The sequence below is a fragment of the Stomoxys calcitrans genome, chromosome 5 (genome assembly GCF_963082655.1).
Source record: "Stomoxys calcitrans chromosome 5, idStoCalc2.1, whole genome shotgun sequence".
Taxonomy (NCBI): Eukaryota; Metazoa; Arthropoda; class Insecta; order Diptera; family Muscidae; genus Stomoxys; species Stomoxys calcitrans.
Window position 1 is genome coordinate 1,159,660 of NC_081556.1, and position 18,009 is coordinate 1,177,668.

The window sequence follows — 18,009 nt, forward strand, 5'->3', positions numbered from 1 at the left end:
GATGGATACTATCGCAAAAGTTAAATTTTTTGCAAAACTTAAAAAAATAAGCAATCCGACACTGAATGCAATTTTCATCTGATTAAGCCAACATATTTTACAATGATTTCTCTCATGACTTCTAATTGACTTTCTTAACCTTGGTTTTATTTGGTCTGCGCATTGATATTGCTTCTATATACATAAATCCATCTCCTGATTTTTACTTCTCATTTTTGTTTGAAAAAAGATTATGCGAAATTAACCATAGTATCCAAATTTATTATTAAAACTATCGAAAATATCGAATGTTGCGATTATCGATAGTTTGCCAGCTCTACCTCGGAACCGCTTTCGCATTGCTTCGAGGTGGACCACACATCTGGTGATAATCGTCGTCATTGTGTATGCGTCTAGACCTCCGCATTCACCAATTGATGTTTCCAATTCCCTGCATCTTTCAACTCAGCGCTCGCAGTGGAAGAACTTGTGTTCCACGTCGTCTGCAACTTCTAGCTCCTCATAAATGCACCTGCTTAAGGAGCATTTTCCCATTCGATTTTCGGAAGTAACAATGGCCTGTCAACACCTGTGTTACGTAATAGATGACGTTGCCATGCTTCCTATATCTCCACATCCATACATCGGTTATTAATTGTTGTTATTGTAGCCACAAGAGCCGGTGCCGCCCTGCCTCTCACTGAGACTCTCCGCACGATACCGCGGATTGTCCGCGACTGCCGTTGTAGCCACTCCGTATGGAGCATTCCATTCAGCCACCTTTGTTGCCATCTCTCGACAGTCTCCTCTCGTATGATCCGTATATGATCCGCTTGAATCTCAAACTGTCCTCTCTGGGTGTTGCACTTTTCAGTGTAGAGCCTAGCTCGCTCGATTGCGGGCTCCGCCACTGTCCGGTAGGATGATATGACCCTGGGAACCGACGTCCTCTGTTCCGAGAGCAGGGATTTCGCTCTGCATGTTGTCTGCAGTGTCTGGCCCCATATTTCGCTCCCATAGAAGAGGATGCCATTGCTTGTCTTGTTGGCCCACCTGCCCCGTTTTCCTATCGGTCTTTCTTGTCGCGTGCCGTATTTGCACCTCATAGGTCAGCTTTCTATCCTATCGGATCCCAAGATATTTGATCGATAAATTGGTATGTATGTCGTCTATGAGCATATACACTTCAACTGGGATATTTTTTCTCGTTGAGAGTAGCAACACCGTCTTCTGCATGGCAAGTTGCAAGCTGTGGGAGTCCAACCAGTCTTTTGCCCTTACCATCACCTCTCGGAATTAGCGCTCTGCAACTTCCGTGCCTCTTGCCGTGAAGATTGCAGCGACGTCGTCAGCCTATTCTACTAGAAAGGTTCTGTCTGGCATCTCTGTTTAAAGTATTCCATCATAACTGACATTGTAAAGATCCGGTTGAAATATGGATCCTTGCGCCGCTACAGCCATGTTGTCTCATTGAGGTTGTGATTAAGAGCCAAAAAACAATAGTAGAAAATCTGCTAAATTTTCTTTTTTTCAAGAAAATTTGCCCTTAATCTGAATTATAGGACTATCCCAAAGTCAATATTTTATCCTTCAGTGCAATTTTGATTTGATTTCATTGAAAGATTTTAGTCTTAAATAAAAAAAACAAAGATCTATAATTTTAGACAATAATTCCTAAATGTTAAGTAAAAGATTTTACAACGTAAGAATTTTTCCTTAACCCAGATCGCCCTGGTCTTGCAATATGGCAACTCTGCAATTTTGATGAGTTTTTACAGTATTTCATTTATAAAATTACAACGTCTTGACATTATAAAGTAAATTTGCATGTTTTTGACAGGAGGGAAGTGCGTCTGTCAAACAAGTGGTAATTTGTACTTTTCGAATAGTTTATATTTAAACAATAAATTATAAAAACATTTTAATATAAATTCACCAAAAAGTTACGAGTGATTTGGGTTAAGAAAAGATGCATCTTTTAAATAAAATAAAATTTTTAAAGTTAGTATAAATCCGCAATTATAAGAATAAATCCCTAACGAAAAGAAAATTTTCCTTAATTTTAATTTTCTCTTTAAGTTTAAGTTTTTTGTGTACTTTCAATACAATATTAAAATATTTTTTTCACTTAAAAACTTTTAATAACATAAAGAAATAGCTTCATCATCCTTAAAAATTTTCACATAAAAATATGCAGTTAAACCCATACAAATTTAGGAAACCTTTGAAGAGTTTATCTAGCAAATTAAATCGTTATACGAGTGTTAGTAAGTGTATTTTTCAAATGATGTAGGTACTATACAAATATCAAAAACAAAAACCTACCACAATTTACATACTTCCGTACCTGTCATTAAATTTAACTCGAAAAGTAAACAAAATAACAGCATAAACAAAAAAAGCTTTATAAACTTTCATGCATACATATGTATGTATGGATTTTATTATATGCCATATATACACATGCATGTAGGTATATGAATTTTTATTCATGCTTTGTGTGTACATGTACAAAAGGGCGGAGTCTAAATGTGGAGGAGCGAGCTCCCAATCGTTGTCGTCTCTAACGGCAGGCAGCAGCAAAGCGAAACGAGAAAACGTCTGGAATAAAGAATACGAAAAAAAGCAGTCAAAGTACATACATGGGTATGTACATGCATACATACATACAAGTTGCACAAGATGATATGTGCTTATGTATGTTTGAATGTGTGTTATGCATAAAAGCATGATACACAACAACACGGCATATGAGTGCATGTGACGCAATCTGCAAAAGCTGCCTTTCTAGCTGGCTGGGCTACTCCAACCAGAAAACAGATAGACAGGCAGCAAGAAATAAACAAAAATAAAAGTGGCAAAAAACACTCAAAACAACATCATCGGCAACAACAAACAACAGCAGCAGCAACAACAACGTTTAAAAGCATAAAACATTTTCAACTCGTCTATCTGTAAGCTGCTCACTGGTGTATCACCCCATCACAAAGTCATGCAATCAAGATCCAACAAAAACAGCAGCATAAATTGCATATCCATGAATGGCCGGCATGAATAGATAGATGATGGAGGTGTAGATAAACGGGAAAGTTAACACCAGTCCACCATATGCCATATAAAGAGAGAAATATGTATATACATGCTTATTTATGAGAAATCTATACATCCCTACCGATTCCGTAAGAACTAAAATTCTTACATGTGCATGAAAATATATCCTAAAATAAATGTGTATAATTCTCCTAAAAATTTTTTATAGCTAACGCATGAATGTGCATGACAAAATTAATCTTGATCATCACATATTTTGGCAAGAACTAACCTGGATCGCCCTGGTGTTGCCATATGGCAACGCAAAGGCCGTATCTAGGGGACCCACCACCATGGATTATGCTAAAATATGGAAGCTATATTTGGTTAAAGACCTATTTGGACCGTACTTGGCACAGTCGTTGAGAGTCATAACATAAAATTTCAGCTAAATCGTATGAAAATTGAGGCTTCCAGGGGCTCAAGAAGTCAAATCGGGAGATCGGTTTATATGGGAGCTGTATTAGGTTATATACCGATTTGAACCGTACTTGTCACAATTATTGGAAGTCATAACAGAACATTATGTGCAAAAGTTCAGCATAATCGAATGAAAATTGAGGCTTCCAGGGGCTCAATAAGTCCAATGGGGAGATCGGTTTATAGGGGAGCTATTCAGATTCTTTACCGATTTGGATCGTACTTAGCACAGTTGTTGGAAGTCATTACAAAACACTATGTGCAAAAATTTTGCAAGAAATCAAATCGGGACATCGGTTATATAGGGAAGCTATATCCAAATTTGAACCGATATAGCCCATTTGCAATCCCCAACGACCTACATCAATACTAAGTATCTGTGCAAAATTTCAAGCGGCTAGCTTTAGGCGTTCGACCGCTATGGTGATTTTGACAGACGGACGGACGGACATGGCTAGTTCAACTCAGGTTATCGAGACGATCAAGAGTATATATAGTTTATGGGGTCATAGATCAATATCTCGATGTGTCACAAATGGAATGACTAGATTAGTATACCCACATCCTATGGTGGTGGGCATACAAATTTTCAGTAATTTTCATATCACAAAACGCCGAGGCACAAACAATTTTTTATACCCTCCACCATAGGATGGGGTTATACTAATCGTCATTCTTTTTGTAGCACCTCGAAATATGCGTTTAAAACCCCACAAGGAATATGTATTCTTGATCGTCATGACATTTTAAGTCGATCTAGCCATGTTCTTCCGTCCGTATGTCTGTCTGTCGAAAGCACGCTAACTTTCGAAGGAGTAAAGCTAGGCGCTTGAAGTTTTGCACAAATATATCTTATAAGAGTACGTCGGTCGATATAGCTGTCATATAAACCGATCTTGGGTCTTGACTTCTTGAGCCTCTAGAGGGCGCAATGCTCGTCCGATGTGATTGAAATTTTGCACGTAGTGTTTTGGTTTATGTCCATAACTGTCCAATCCAACTATCATATCCATGAACTGTGCCAAGTATGGTTCAAATCGGTTCATAACCTGATATAGCTGCCATATAAACCGATCTTGGATCTTGACTTTTTGAGATACTAGAGGGAGCAATTCTTATCCTATTTGGCTAAAATTTTGCATGAGGCGTTTTGTTATGATTTTCAAAAACTGTGCTAAGAGTGGCGCAAATCAGTATATAGCTGCCATATAAACCAATCAGGGATCTTGATTTCTTGAGCCTCTAGAGGGTGGAATTCTCATCCGATTTGGTAGAAATTTTGTACAACAGCTTCTCCCATGACCTCCAACATATGTGTCCAATATGGTCTGAATCGATCTATAGCTTGATACAGCTCCCATATAAACCGATTTCCCGATTTTGCTTGTTGAGCCCCTACCAGGCGCAATTCTTACCCGAACGAACTGAAATATTACACAATGACTTCTATATAACCTGATATAGCTGCCATATAAACCAATCAGGGATCTTGACTTCTGGAGCCACTAGAGGGTGCAATTCTCATCCGATTTGGTAGAAATTTTGTACAACAGCTTCTCCCATGACCTTCAACATACGTGTCCAATATGGTCTGAATCGATCAATAGCTTGATACAGTTCCCATATAAACCGATCTCCCGATTTTGCTTCTTGAGCCCCTACTAAGCGCAATTCTTATTCGAACGAATTGAAATATTACACAATGACTTCTACAATATTCAGCATTCCATCCATTTATGGTCCGAATCGGCCGTTAATAGCATAATAGTTCTTATTCATTATTCTTAGTTTGCCTAAAAAGAGATACCGCGCAAAGAACTCAACAAATACGATCTATGGTGGAGGGCATATAGATTCTTCCCGGCCGATCTTACTTGTTTATGTTGTTGCAGTGGCGCCCGAGCAGGGACAGTTCGGAACTAGCGTTTTTCCTCCATAAGTATAAGCTACTCCAAATGACAACAGCATTGCGGGACAAAATACTTAGAGGAGTTCGGCTGCGACTCTTAAGGGACAAATAAGCACGGAGTCAAATGGACACATGGAGTGAGGACACATGCATCCACTCTCCCACTTTCAATACGGAAGCATATTTATATAAATCAAATTATAATTAATTTGGAAATTAATCAAAATTTAAGATTCTCTATAAGATTTAACAAAACATCGATGGAATACCTCTAAGAATTTCCTTGAACAAGACTCACTGATAAATATCTCAATATGTTTCTGTGGTCAATGTCCTAAGACCGCATAATTTGCTGTAGTTTTTTTTTTCTCCTTACGATTTCATTCGTAGCGACGTATTCCAGACCAATGTGTAAAGCTAGACATTCATTCGTGTCTTTAATTTCCAATTTCATATAATTTTATTTCGTTTGCATGGAAACTCAACTCTAGCTACACCTTCCTCCGGCCATCCAGAGACTGCTCTCGACAAGTCGTTTTCCCTTAACAAGTTATTCATTTATGTAATTAAAAATTGCACACAGCAGAAGGAGACGGCAAAGAGGAGGATGGGGAAGAAAAAAACAACATCTCCTCGAAAACTACCGCCGGCTATGAAAGCAATCCATGGACCAGTGTAGCATTGGTTTCTGCTGGTAGCCTGCCATAGACAGCATGTGGGGGAGTGGACAATGAATTTTCTCCCCATCGCCATGACTGGCGGGGGCGCCCCATACAAATATACACATAAATGGAAAAGAAATTAAGAAAAAAGCAATGCACGAAACAAGCAAAAATTAACAAACCAAAACCGACGGAAAATGAAGAAAACAAATGAAATAATCAACAACTCAAACTCGCTCTCCTCACTCTCTGAACAAGTTGTGCTCCAAGGGAAAATCCAAAAAAAAAAACAGAAACTAAATTAACGAAAAATTCATCTCTGGCTCTGCCATACAAAAAAAGTCCAAAACAAAAAACGAAGCACTGTCGACATCCAGTCTGCCATGGATGTTGAGTTGAAAAAAGAGACTCCCCTCCTTGGCTTGTGGGGTTTACACTCAAGAGATGTTTTGAGTGAGTTTTTCTACAACCAACCTGGCTAGCCATGGTGCTGGTATTGGTGGATATGTACACGAGTGAGGATTACTTTTTTAACTTGCCTATGTACTGCTCACTTGCCATCGCTCTGCAGAGCTTTCCCCATTACCCCCACAAGTACACATTCGAATACATGGAAACATTTCATTCACCTTCTCACACATACACACACGTAGGGGTACTTACTATTGTAAGTACATCCACATCCATTACGTTCAGCAGAGCAGCGATAAAAAAAAACACATACAGAGGCAGAAAGGGTTAAGGACCCGTTAGGACACAACACTTCCAGAAGACAAACATTTCAGAATCATTTTTAACTGGCAAAGCAAGGCAATATCTTAACCAGAATCTGACAGCAAAGAGGAGGAATCTCTGCAATATAGGCAAGAAATATACAGCCATGATGGTTAAGTGAAGCTATTGATTATTTTTTGGCTCTACTTTACATCAAAGACTTTTTGTTTTGTTCACCTGTACACACAACAACAGCTGGAAAAGGGCATAAATAGATTAATTCCCAAGGATTTGTCATTATCTTGTTGGTAGTTGGCGCATGGTATTATTGATGCTGGTAATATCTGTCTCCAACTTCAATCCTAACTTATCAATCAGAAGTTAACCAACTCAATTTTTCATTTCTGATTACAAAGTGATTAAATTTGTAATTACTCTGATGGAGTGTGCCGAAAAGTTTTCGCTGAAAGCAAAAAGAAACTTCCATTGTGGAAGTTGCTAAACAAACTAAAAGTAACGAAAATGTAACGAACTAGCTTAAAAGTTTGTTCGGTTCATTAAAAGGAAATTAGCGAAAACGAAATGCGTAGAATACAAAATAATTTTTTTAAGGACATATAACAAAATTCTTAAAATTTGCCAGTGTTTTCTAGTTAGAAGTTCCCAAAACGAATTATATATATATACAAATTAGCGCACATTTCTTGACAAAACTATCCAAAATCTTCAATCCAAGAATTGCAATACACTCCCAATGACATAAAGCAAAAAGTTCTACTTTTATTTCGATTTCTATTTTCTAGTCCGTTTTCTATAAAATTTCTTATATACATTATTTATAATTTACAGAAATCTCACTCCCAAAATTGATGAGAAAATGCTAACCCAATGCTATACCTTATACAACTAAAAATAATCTTAAGTGCGCAGAATTGCGCAGTAACACGAGTAAGGTCAAAATTAAAATTGTGCTGTTCAAAAGAAACAAGGCCGCAGGAACCTATGGGCAACCAGTTTAGCCAAGAAGCAACACGTATCAGACATATCCATTTGAGAATGTAACCAGAAACAGGAACATTCGAAGATTTTGACCACTCCATTCCATGTTCAGTGCGAAAAAGTGTATAGATCTTAATGGGGAATGTTTTGAAAAACAATAAAGCAATTTTCGATCATTAATATAAGTTTCTCTCTGTTATTGCTCAAAGAGTACGCACAAGCGAAGCCACTGACCTGGTACGGGATGACTAGCAGCATACGGGTTGGAACATTGTTGGATTTGGCTCATCTTGAAACACCCACACAGTCGACTGCTGTTTACTTTTGGGCTCATACGAGCAAATCCACGGTTCATCACCTGTCACTATTTCATGGAAGTGTTTCGAAGCACCGCGATCGTATTTTTCGAGCATTTCTTTTAACCAATCGACCCGAACCTTTTTTTGACCGATTGACAAATTGTGTGGAATCCAACGAGAACAAATTTGTTTGACGGTCAAATGTTCGTGCTATATTGAATGTACGCTGGTCCCACTAATGCCTTAGGTTTTCTCAATCTCACTATAGGTCACATGACGATCTTGCAATATCAGTTGGCGCACAGCATCAATGGTTTTTGGAACAACAACTGATTTTGGACGACCTTCACATAATTCGTCTTGGAGTGAACTACAACCTCGGTTGAATACCATCGAGTACCATACCATCGATAAACACTGGTCATTGATGGAGCTTCATCGCTAAAAATTTAATCAAGTTCATCGATTCACTGTTGTTGAGTTAATCCACGTCGAAAGTTGTAAAAAATAATCGCACGAAAATGTTCACGATTTAATTCCATTTTGTGGGAGAGATTAATCTTTAAAGTTACTGTAAACAACACAAATAGCGCTCGTATGACAAAACGTTCCGAGTACGTATAGCATCAAAAATGTCAAGATTTACGAAAGCGCTGTCCGAAATAACAGTTTCACTGTTGCTCGCCTTTACTCGTACCGTACATATTTTGTATCAATACCTGAAGCGCCGCTAAAGCCGGCAATGATTGCCGCACCTATTCTGCACAAATGCGTCCATAGTCCTATACCCCCAATAATGCCGAAAACTTAAGGTAGACAGAGTGTTTCACTTAAAAAATTTCGGACAATACGGATGAAAATTAAGGCGGCTCTAACACCTATACCATGAGGTGATATCGGGTAATAGGTTTGTGCTATAAATGATCTATCTGAATGCCATTTGATGCAAAAATTCCCCAAGATTCAATAAAAAATAGATTTTATTCAATACTTAACTTATGTGGACCTTTTACAGTCCACTTATATCAGTAAAAAGTATAAGTGAAATATTTCAAACGTGTAGCTTCACTTGTTAAAAACTATCGTGACTTTGTCAGATGGACGGACATATACAACCGATTACAAATGACATGGTGATGGGTATAAAAACAAGTAAGAGCGTGCTAAGTTCGGCCGGGCTGAATCTTGGGAACCCACCACCATGGATTCTGCTAAAATATGGGTGCTATATCTAGTTTTAGACCGATGTAGGCCGTACTTGGTGCAGTTGTTGAGAGTCATAACATAAAATTTCAGCAAAATCGGATGAAAATGGAGGCTTCCAGGGGCTCAAGAAGTTAAATCGGGAGATCGGTTAACGTGGGAGCTATATCATGTTCTAGACCGATTTGAATCGTACTTGGCACAGTAATTGGGAGTCATAACAGAACACCATCTACAAAATTTCAGCCAAATCGGATGAAAATTGAGGTTTCCAGGGGCTTAAAATTTCAAATCGGGAGATCGGTTTATATGGTTATCAGGTTCTTGCCCGATATGAACCGTACTTGGCACAGTTGTTGAAACAGAACACTATGTGCAAAATTTCAGCCAAATCGGACAAAATTTATGGCTTCCAGGGGCTCAAGAAGTCAAATTGGGAGATCGGTTTATATGGGAGCTATATCCAAATCTTAACCGATATGGCCCATTTGCAATCCCCAACGACCTACATCAATATAAGGAATGAGTGCAAAATTTCAAGCGGTTAGCTCTACGCGTTTGGCCGCTATCGTAATTTAGACAGACGAACGGACGGACATGGCTAGTTCGAATCAGAATTTCGTGACGATCAAGAATATCAATATTTCGAGGTGATACAAACGGAATGACTAGATCAGTTTACCCCCATCCTTTGTTGGTGAGTATAATAAACTCATTTTACTTTCAATTAACTGAATATGAGCGGTGTGTACTTAGCTTACCTTGAATAACTCCAATAACAGCATTATTGTGCTCTGATGACAAGCTCTTCAGAATATTCTTCACAGTAGTTGAAGCGTATGCTCTTTTTACTTAATTAATAATTAATTCCCTTAATTTCCCATTGCCACTGTTGCCTTTGTTAGCATGTATTGTAAAAACAATTATCTTTTCAATAGTTGCATTGCACAAAGGCATACTTCTCTCTTCATTATTATTAAGACACAATGTGCACTCTCGCAAGGGCTTACTCTCGCTTATTCACACTCTCTTGGCGTACAAGAAATATTTACAACAACAACAGCGCAAGAAAAGATGCCACAGGCAAAATTAATTCTTTTCAATTTTAGCAAATGTTTATAAGCAATTTCACACAAGTTAAGCACGCACTGCGACAAAATAATTACACAACTAGTTAGAGAATTAAAAAATCTTTATTTTGCACTATTTTTCGAAAGAATCCGATAAGTATTTAATACTACTTTTTAATTAAAATTATTCTGATGATCAATTAACACGCGCGCACCGTTTAACATGTGTTTGACAATGACAACTGTAATAAATCTTACAGCCAACAACACATTCTAAGTGGTGAGGATGAGTGGGGTACAACAACAAAACGAAAGTGATTGCCCGAAGTGGACATCATTAGATGGCAGGGTTGTGTAATAAAGGTAGTGTTAAGTATTAATTCACACATCATATAAAATTGTATTAGGAAAATGGTAACATGTTTATTTTCACACGGAAAAATACATATAATGAATAAATAAACATGCCTGAAAACGCTTAAAATGTTTCATTTATCTTTAGAGGTAAAAACATTCGATAGAGATAAGGAAAAGTAAACACATATTCTAAGTCAACCAGCATGAAGGGTATGTAAGTTTCGACTGTATTAAATGCCATTTTACTTGTATTTACCTTACATGCGATTTTTTGGGGAAATTTTGCTTCATTAGGTTCATTTCGAAACCGTAGACAGAAAAAAAATAACTCGTAGAAAAAACCAACTACCAAATTTGTACGTGAAACTTTAAATTCTCAACGAGTTTTAGCATTGATTCGAAGACATTCTTTGTTGAAGTACGTAAGTAAGTCTCTACAAGAGACTTGACAGACAAAACTATTGAAATTTTGTTGTTGTTTCAACAAATTCTTTAGTTGAGGTAGATGTAAAAATAGGCGCACTACTATGTAGAGCATAAAACTCCCATGCCATTCATGACTTGCAAACACAGGTTCGATTCCCCCAGTCGGCCAAAAAAATTTTATTTTTATTTTTCATTAAACTTATTTTAGAAAATTCGGCATAAAAAATAAGTATTTCGTATTCAGAAAAAAATTTTTAGAGTGGTTTTACCTTTTTTTAATTTAGTTAATTGAGACACTTATTACTGTGCAGCAGTACTTATTGATTTATTTCATCATGAAGAAAATGATGTCGGTAGGCTAGAGGATGCGTGCAAGACTACCAAACATGAGGTCATGGCTTCAAATGCCAAAATTATTAAAATTTGTTTTTAAGGGTAACTGTAGAGAGCGACAGAGGAAACTCCGAACAAGACAATGCAGCGCGAGCCGAACAACGAAAACAAAAACACCACCATCTGAAGCAAAGCACATGCGTTGGCTAGTAAGATGGTTTTTTGTCTTGCTTATGGATATATTGTTGTTATTGTTATATGTTGGCTTGAAAAGAATGCCTTTCAACAAACAAATTTGTGCTCTGGGTTGTTGTGGTTCAAATTAAATTGTTGCAGGAAAACTAACAATTTTCATTGATGTTTTTTCGACCAAAGTTGTTGTTTTTCAAAATTATTTTTATCTGTGTAGGAAATGTATTACACGCATTTAAGAGGTTTTGTCTTTAAAGATTTATGAAATTTAACGATATTCGTTTGCATTAAAAATTCTTAAATGTAAATATACTCAATGTAAAATTTAAATTTTGTCCCCCTACCAAGTCACTGCAATTAATCAAAGCCCTTTTCGGCTATTTCGTAAGATTTCCAACTAAAAATAATAGTGAGGAATGGATTTTCTTTAAAATAATTTATCATTCACCTCATGAAATCGTTGCAAGACAGACTTAGTGTCCACAACAAAATCACACAAATTGCACCGTATCTGATTGACCCAATAAAATACTTTTTTCTTGCCTAGGCAACCAAAAAAACCAGCCACCACAAACAGAGTGATTAGAACATAACAGAGGCAAACGAAAAAAGAAGACAACGAAATCGTAACCCCAAAACCAGGGGACAGTTAATAACTGGCGATTATGATTTGGCGAATAACATGAAAATGGCAACAACCCCAATGAGCAACCAAAAACAAAAAGTGGCACGAAATGACATTTTCCCTCAATGCAAAGCTCAGAAAACAGCTAATCTTCAACGTCGTCATCATCATCATCGTCAGCACCAAAAGTAGCAGCGGCAGCAGCAGCAGAAACGTCGACGAGCATGCTGCAAGAAAGCGAAATTAAAATAATTCCCATCATATTCGTATCACAAACTACATTGAATAGCCATCAACAAAGTAACCTCTTTTTTTGCCTCGTTTTTTTGTTACTCTGAGAAACCAGCAATTCGCACAAAAACCCACCAACCAAAACAACCTTAAAAATATTGGAATTCATAAATCACTTGGGCCAAAAATATTGGCCAGACGCAGATATTTTTGACCGAATTCGAAGCTGGCTTTGTATCCACTGACATAACAAAATCAGTAACTCATTAGCAAATGAGTAAAACTACTGACGCCTCTCAGCTGGTACTCCTTTGGGATTTGTGGTTATATCCAAAGATTTTTCTTGTTATACTGTGGAGGAGCTTGCAGCTCAAGTAAGTCTCTGGGACCCTCTGCACACTGCATAATGACTGGCACACGATCGTTGCAAGAAAATATCGACAAAGTCATAAATTAAATATGTTTTAGGCCAAAGACTAGCATGGACACTAGTAAACATGGAACCATTTACACCATTTTTGTAATGCAACAAAATGATACTAAGGTATTACATTGGCTAGTGTAGTCTGTGACAGATATTTTTAAAATTTAGCTTTAAATGTGTTTAAGCCATAGGAAAAAGATTTTGAAAAGAAAAAACCCAAAAAAGTTACAATAAAAAAGGGAAATAATAAAAAAGCTTTAAGTATAGCCCCCATCATGTAGCGCTGAACAATTTAGTTCATTAAATTTAGCACTCACTCACTTACTGAACTAATTAGTTCACTAGTTCACATTGCAGCACTAGGTTAGGTTAAGGTGAAAAGAGGACGCGGATATTAAACCGCCCCATGGCACTATGGACACTATATTGGCTAGTTCAGTCTGTGACAGATATTTTTTATTCTCATTCCAACGTTACTGCGCAATGGCCCGGCACCCAAACGATGCATATCGTGCCATCCTCAGAAAAGGTGTTAATCTCCTTCTTACACTCCAAGACTGTTCGTGACCTTACCGTCCGGATTGTTATAGCCCTAATGGCATTTTTTTTTTTGAGGCCGCGGTAGCGCAGAGGTTAGTATGTCCGCCTATAATTCTGAACGCCTGGGTTCGAATCCTGATGAGACCATCAGAAAAAAATTTTCAGCGGTAGTTTTTCCCTGCTAATGCTGGCTACATTTGTGAGGTACTATGCCATGTAAAACTTCTCTCCAAAGAGGGGCACTTTTGTGGCACGCTGTTCGGACTCGGCTGTAAAAAGGAGGTCCCTTATTATTGAGCTTAAACTTGAATCGGACTTCACTCATTGAGAAGTTAGCCCCTGTTTCTGTGTGGAAAAATTTGTAATTTGCAATTTTACTGTCCATAAAGATGTTCAAACTCGACGTCAAACTCAATCCAAGGTTCATCTCAGGTATCTGATCGGAAACTTCTTCCCTTCCTTTCAGGTTTCCTATCGTCGCCTCGATTATACCGCGATGGTATGAGCTGCTTCCATCCTCATAGCCGAAGTGGCTGCCTCACACTTAATCTATATCTGGGTCGGATACCCTTTGTATGGTCCTTATGTTGCACTTTTTCTCCATAGCAGTCCACCAAACTACTGAGGCGTAAGTAAGTATTGGTCTAATCATGCTCCTGTAGAGCCAGTGGACTATCGTCGAATTCAGATCCCATTTCCAGCCTACGGCCCGTCTACATAGTGCCCAACATCTGTGAGACTTCTTGGTACGCTCCTGATTGTGACACTTCTAATTCAGTTTCCTGTCCAAGATCACACCTAAGTATGTGACCTTGTCAGATATCGAAATTGTTCTATTGAGGAAACGTGGTGCGTTAAATTGACCCATTTTCGACTTCCTCGTGAACAGGCATATTTCAGTCTTCTCTGGGTTAACATTGAGACCTCTGAGTCTAGCCCAGTCATATGCCATATGCAAGACCCTTTCGGCCCTTCTGCTTAGCTGGTTCGGATCCTTGCCCCTTAGAAGTATTATAACAACGATTATGTAGCAGACAGGCTCAAATCCTTCATCAGTCAGCATCCGTCATTATGGTAGTCACCCTTAGGAGTGACGATAAAATGCGCCCCCTTTGGCGTCCTTGTGCCACTTTTCCCTTATATTTATGTCATGGAATACACAATTTATCCACTTGTTCCTTCGCATATCGTTTAGTCTTCCTTCACACAGGCATGCTGTTTGTATTTGAGCAACTATTTGGAAGCTGATTGATACAAAAGTAGGAGTATATGAATGAAACGATTACATATTATTACTGAGCCTGAGTGACAATTTGAGCTATCCGAACCATAAAGAACCGAGGACTAGTTAATAGATCATTTCGTTCACTTTAGTTCAGTTTTCGAGAAAGTAAGCCAATTTGTCAACTTGGTCAAGGCAGAATCCAAAATCCCAGACCGAACATTTGGCTTCGGCCTTGTGAGCTTCTTGAACAAAATCACATTAAGTTCGGAGATGACATTATCAACTAGATATTTGCACCGAATATTCGCTCTTCCCTATTTCCCTTTGTCAGACTGTCAAAACCTTTCCACATATAAGTGAAATTATTCGATCTGTTTCTCCTGGGTCTTTCCCAGAATCCGGTGTAGTATGAACTTAAAAGCCAAAAGTCCAATTGATTTATTCGCCTTCCGCATATATGAGGAATCTTTTGAGCTGTTTCTTCTGGGTCTTTCCCAGAATCTGGTGTTAAAAGCCAAAAGTCCAATTGCCTCATAGCCAGAGAGTGATGTGATTTATTCGCCTAATCAACGTGTAGCCTTATATAGCTCAGTTGGCAACTCATAGGCACCTGCTGCCTCATTGTTATTTAGCCAGGTTATTGTTTTTCGATTTATCCAATTGTTTATCAAAATATATAATGTATTTCTTCTGCAGTTCTGAAATATTTCGCCATTACCCAATTCCTTTTTGCTATTTTTAGGTCAATCCGAATTAAATCAAAAATTTATAATAATTACATGCCATCTTGAATGTGGATGTTTGTCTACCCCATAGCCGCTACAACAATATGTCAGTATATATTCTCCTTAAGGGTTTCATAAATTTTTTCCCATAATAAAAGTCCAATACAGAGAATTCAACATTGCAAGTCTTGTTGTATTGTTCGGCCAGAGAACAAATCACGTTTTCAAGACAATAATCTGCTTCTAATCTGGAAAATAGAATGGCCGAAAAGAAAGCAGCCAATGTAGTTACTTAAGCAAATAACCCCATTGGATGGCAGCGTAGACAATGTTCACGGCTAAGGCTAACGCTATGTTTAATAGGAATTCCCTGCTTTGTGAGGTGGTTAAACAACCGACACAAAAAAGAAGAACACAATACAAAGCGATCATGATTATAATAACAACAACAATAATAATAATAATAATAATAAGTACAATAATAATAAGTGGCAAGAAGTACACCACCAGCACCACCACATCACCTTTGTGTGATATGGAATGGTCAGAGCTCGTTGATAATAGAAAATATACATGATGCCCGTACGTCACAGTAACAGCGGCGAACCATATCAAACATTCTTTAAATCATCTGGTGCTGGTATAACGAGAAACACAGGCAATAGCCGACATAATACAAGACAAGCCTACGAAGCGAAATGTATCTAAAACTAGAACTTTTGGGGTATTCAATGGGGTTAAGTTGTAAAAAGAAGCTTAAAAGGTGGTAATTGATAATGATGGGCATAAGGGTATCCCTGCAGAACTTTTTCATATAGGGCGTAATTTAATGTCAGAACATCACTTTTTGAAGTTTTAATGCCAAGGCAATGCTATATAATTTGATCGTATCAGAGTTTATCGGATACTCACCGCCGAAACATGCATTTGGAACAGTGCCTTGAACGAGATTCACCAAGATTTCACAGGACGACAACACCAGAAGACCTGCAAGAAAAAAGAACCACAATGAAGTACACATCTTTAACCTTTAATAACGAAAAGTTTTTCATAGATATTGAAATCGACATAAACAGTTTGCCAATGAAAGTCGTAAATCAAGTGATCAATGAAAGTAATGTCATGGCTCCATGAAATACATGAAATTGCCACAACAAGATTTAAGGCCGTATTCATAAAACGGATTTCTTGACTTACTGTGGCGCCTTTGCAGCTAAACATCAACCATGTCAACCCCTCGAAACCTAAAAAATCAAAATGCCTTAAATCTTGGACCCACATCACCCTTCTTTGTAAAATCTAAAATATCGGCCTCTACAAATGCTTCGAGTGATTGAAGATAATGCCAACAAGTACACGTATGTGGTGGGTGGGTGGTATGCAAAAGGCCAATACACGAGTGACCGAACCACCAAGCCGGCTAATGTTGCATGAAATTGATCTTCACACTTGAAACAAGGGCATGCTGTGAGTCTTTTGTGTCTGCAATCTTGGCATTTAACTCATCATCGTTGATGAAGACGGCAATGGTGACGATGACGATGACGAGGAAGATGATCAAGCCGTCACTTCATCCATCAACGGAATGGATGGATTGTGTGATCTCGAGCAAATCAAATGAAGATCTCGATTTTTTCATGTTTGAATTGAAACACAACAAAAGACATCACAATAAAGATGATGATTAAATAAAAAAAAAGCACAAAAAAAATGCAGATCAGCGTACAAAGTGCTCTGATGTTGGGCCACAATAGACCAAAAGACCAGCTCCATAGGAAAAAAAAAAACGGATCACATGTTACCATTGCCGCTGGTGGTAGTTTGTTGGTTGGTGGTGATGTTGTTATGGCTGTATGTGCACCCACTAATCACGCGTGTAACAAGCTGCAACAAAGACAATTGTAAAGATCATCTTACGATATTCGTCTAGTCATGATTTTGTACGAGAGTGGTATGATAAGAAGCATAATGTCAAGAGAAACTTTGAAAAATTCTATCTCTTTATAGAAATGAAAGCGTTGCAGTTTGTTTGTTTGTTCCCTATAACCTGATCTTAACATATCTGCAAAGAGAAAGAGAAACAAACAAAAATATCTGCAAGATTTAATCAAAATCGGTTGGGATTAAGATATAGATCTCATATATGTGTATCGCCCGATTTGCACTTAAATTACCGTAGTTACTACAGTTTTCAACCGATCTGCACAAAATTTGGCACGGATGATTTGGTTAAGATCTTAACATATCTTCATCAAAACCAGTTAAAATTTAGATATAGCTTCCATATATATGTATCGCCCGATTTGCACTTAAATGGCCGTAGTAGCTACAATTTTTAACCGATCTGCACAAAGTTTGGCACGGACAGTTTTGTTACTGATCTTAGATTTCATCAAATCGGTTAAAATTTGGATGTAGCACTCATACATATTTATCGCCAGATTTGAACTTATATGGCCGCAGTATGGCCCAAATTTATAATTGTAGGGTAGGTGTAGGGTATTATATAGTCAGCTCCGCCAGATTAGTGAAGGACATTTTATAGGTGTAGGTAATGGGCCAAATCAGTCTATGTTTTGATATAGC

At 37.9% G+C, this 18,009-nt stretch overlaps 2 long non-coding RNA genes across 2 annotated transcripts in view; one reads left to right on the forward strand and one right to left on the reverse strand.

Annotated features, from left to right (window-relative positions):
* The window catches only part of LOC131998109 (uncharacterized), a 92,771-nt gene extending 84,822 nt beyond the window's left edge, over positions 1-7,949 (forward strand). Inside the window, exon 2 of the long non-coding RNA XR_009398565.1 lies at positions 7,624-7,949. This is a non-coding gene — a long non-coding RNA (uncharacterized LOC131998109). The remainder of the gene's footprint in view (positions 1-7,623) is intronic.
* The window catches only part of LOC106082358 (uncharacterized), a 193,086-nt gene that overhangs the window by 14,861 nt on the left and 160,216 nt on the right, over positions 1-18,009 (reverse strand). Inside the window, exon 4 of the long non-coding RNA XR_009398563.1 lies at positions 16,336-16,410. This is a non-coding gene — a long non-coding RNA (uncharacterized LOC106082358). The remainder of the gene's footprint in view (positions 1-16,335; positions 16,411-18,009) is intronic.